Source organism: Triticum urartu, chromosome 6 (assembly GCF_003073215.2).
Source record: "Triticum urartu cultivar G1812 chromosome 6, Tu2.1, whole genome shotgun sequence".
NCBI classification, from domain to species: domain Eukaryota; kingdom Viridiplantae; phylum Streptophyta; class Magnoliopsida; order Poales; family Poaceae; genus Triticum; species Triticum urartu.
The window spans coordinates 308,362,098-308,365,689 of NC_053027.1; positions in this window are offsets into that span (position 1 = coordinate 308,362,098).

Here is a 3,592-nt window from a genome sequence, read left to right on the forward strand (position 1 = left end):
TATTGCTCTTGAATTTTTGTTAGTGAAAAACCATGAAGAACAAAATCATACCCTTAGTTGCGCCATTCCATTGCACAATAGTACAATATGTGCACAAAGATCCATTACAATGGATTATTACCCGACAACCCAGAGTATACAGTATTCTTTGCGAGAATGGGTTCTTCCTGCTTAATCTGCAACAGAAAAAGGCAGCTATTGAAAATTTGAAATCTGACTGAATATGAAAAGAATGAACCGATGGAGGATAGCAAGATTTAATTATACATGTCAGATTAGAACGCTGCAAGCTAGATTCAAATTAACAATGGAAAGGAGAGCTCATTACTACAGGACCATATTTTTCAGAATTTAGAATAACAAAATTGTAATTCTTATACCACTAATTTTTCCATAATAATCGAATAAGAGTAAAACAACAAATACATGTAAAGTTGAGACTTCTATAAAAGATCCTAGGAATATTGATTTGATATAGTTAAACCGAACATGTTATGGCCGGTTTAGCTAGGCCCACTGGGCAATCTTAGCCCACAAGTTATCTTAGGTTAATTCTTATACAAGTTATCTTAGGTTAATTCTTCTGCAAGTTATCTAGGTTATAAATATAGGTTGTAAGACTCTTTTTGGAATTAAGCAATAAGAAGATTATCTCTATTGCCCGGCTCCCAGAGGAGCCGGAACCCTAGCCGCCCCTGCCTCTTGCGCTGCTGCCGCCATCCTCCTCTCCCGCAACGGCGCCCAGCCGCCGGCGCGGCCGCTCATCGCCACGCCCAGCCCCCTCCTTCCCCTACTGCCTACGGCCAAGACCGGGCAGAACCCTAGCTCCTAACACCTTGGTATCAGGTACCCGAGTTTCGACCATGTCTTCACCGCCTCCAAACCCGCCACCACCGCAGCCGCCGCTGCCCAACGCCTTCCCTACCGCCGCTGCCACTAATTCCACCAACGTCGCCGCTGCCTCGCCGGGCACCACGGCCTCCCTATCGGCGCCAATCTCCCCCGCACCCGGCATCACGCCGGGCCAGGGCCAGCCACAAACCCCCCTCCAGCAACCACCGCCGTCGCCTCCCCCAGCGCCGCCGCAGTTCACACCGGAGGCCATGGCCGGCGTGCTCAACGACCTGGTCGTCGCGGTCCAGGGCATCCGTCTCTACTTGGCGGGCCCGTACGGGCCGCCTCCACCGCTTCATCCGGCCGCGTCCGCGAGCCAGCAGGCGCTGCCATGGTACTCAGTACCGGCGGCCACCACCGGCGGCTACCCGGCGCATTCCCCACCGGCGGCTTCGACGCCGCCTTGGCCGTAGTGGCCGACGCCGTTCGCAGCGCCAACCGCGCCGCCCGCCACCACCCAGGGACCGCAGTGGCCGACCCGGGCCCCGCCGCCCGCGCCGTCCCTCACCGCGCCATTCCTCCCGGCGGCAACGGTGCAGGTTCCACCACCGCCCCCGCCCAACCCTAGCCTGGGCCGGTCCTCGCCGAGCGGCCTTCCGATCCAGGAGGTCCGTTTCCCTTCGTCACCGTCGCCCAGCGCACGCCCTCGCCCGCCTTCGCCGGCGTGCAGTACCCTCTGTACAACTACTCGCCATCGGCTTACGCGTCCTCCCCGACACCCCCTCTCCGCCGGGGCGCCCTGCCCTTCTCACAAGCTTCCACGTTGCACCTCGGCGACACCGACGAGACCGACGCCGACATGGACGACATCATTGCGGCAGGCTCAGTCGCGGCCGCCGCGTTCCCCGGGTTCGCTACCTAGGACGACACAGTGGACCTCAACGACGTCATGGACGGCGAGCTCGAGTACGGCGAGGAGGAGCTGGAGGAGCACGAGGAGGAGGAGGAGCCGACGACTGTTCCGGCAAGGAGGCGCAAGAAGAAGGGGGCGGCCAGGACCGGCGAGCCGCGCATCAAGTGGACGTCCAAGGAACAGGAATGCCTCGCAGAAGCGTGGAAAGTCGTCTGCCTCGACCCGACCACTGGCACGCACCAGAGCATCGAGACGTAATGGGAGCGCATCAAGGCCGAGTTCGACGAGTGCAAGCTCGTCGACCCCTACTTTAAAGGCGTCTACATGCAGCACGGGTCGAAGGCAATGGCGAACCATTGGGGGCTCATCTAGGCGGCGTGCAACAAATTGCATGGGATAGTCGAGGAGATCGCGGCTCGTCTGGAGAGCGGCGCCAACGTTGAGGATCAGGTATGGCATGCCGGTCTCCCGCTTCTCTTCGCCATGTGCGCCTGCCAACTGTTTGTTCCTCGGTGCAGCTGCTGCGCATGTTCGCCTTGTATCACCTGGGCAGCAACGACCAAGATTTCAAGTACCTCCACGTCTACAAGCGGATCGACAACTGCGAGAAGTGGGCGAAAGTCCGGCACACCCTCGACAAGGTGATAGGGGCAAAGGTGTCCCGATGTTTCGATGAGATGGTGTCTATCGTTTTCTGTGGGAGTCGACCTTGACGATCCGACTACGAACGTGCGAGACGTCGCGCCTTAGCAATCGCTAAACCAACTTCCGAGGGGTTATTGACCACGCCGGAGCACGATCAACCTGACCACGAGGGCCTGTTTCCTGCGAGCAAACGAAGAACAAGCAAGAAACTGAGATTGCAATCTGGATATTGCGAATATAAGATGAAAGCTTTATTGATCAAGGTGGGGTTCTGTGACGTCTTGGTCTGGTCGTTGGACACAAACGAAGTACGTGAAGTTGCAGCTATGGCGAACTTTTAATCTAAACAAAACTCAAAGTCTAAACGACGCCCTAAGGGCTGTATATATGGAGGAAGAGAGGGAAATTTCGTGGCCCTTGAGGGTGGGGTCCGAAACCAACCCTAACTCTTGTTTCCCCACACATACGGACTCTAAAAATAGCCTATACTTAAGTATTTCGAAATTACATGGGCCTGGCCCATTAATAAGGTGACGCAGCACCTAGAATAGCCTATGGACGAATATTATGAAGTGGCATCTTGTATATTTCGTCCATGGCTTCATGCACTCCTTATGGCGGCTTCAAAGTCCTGAAATCATCACTTGTAACTCCGTTCTTGATCCCCTTGCGCATGCCATCAACTTCATGCGTGTTCTTGCTCCAATGTTCATCCTTCTCCAAGCTAGACCCTTCATTTGAAAGCAAAACAAATGTATCCAATTTAGGCAGCATCATAATCTCATGAACATTAGAATCATTACCAAGAAACGAAAGTACCTGGTAATTTAATTGGCGTGCGCGAGCTCTAGTAATTGGTCCAGTATATGTAACAGTAGGGGCTGTGGGTGTAACAATGGTATTGATGTCCTCATCACAAGGCCAAGGAGACCTACAACCCGGATGCGCCGACGGCGGGCGCGTCAGAAGGGCGGCCGAACGACAACAAAGTGGCCAAGAAGGGAAAACACGCTGATGCAGCGACCGCGTGAGTGCAGGAGTCCATCGAACACTGCCTCGCCGACGCACAGGCCCGGGCCGCCCTGCGTGAAGAGAAGACCAAGGCGCGATGGTCGGCGTTGATGACGAACAACGCCGTCAAGCTCGAGCTGCTCTGGACCAACGTCGTCGCGAAGAAGAGGAACACCGACTTGGCTTTTC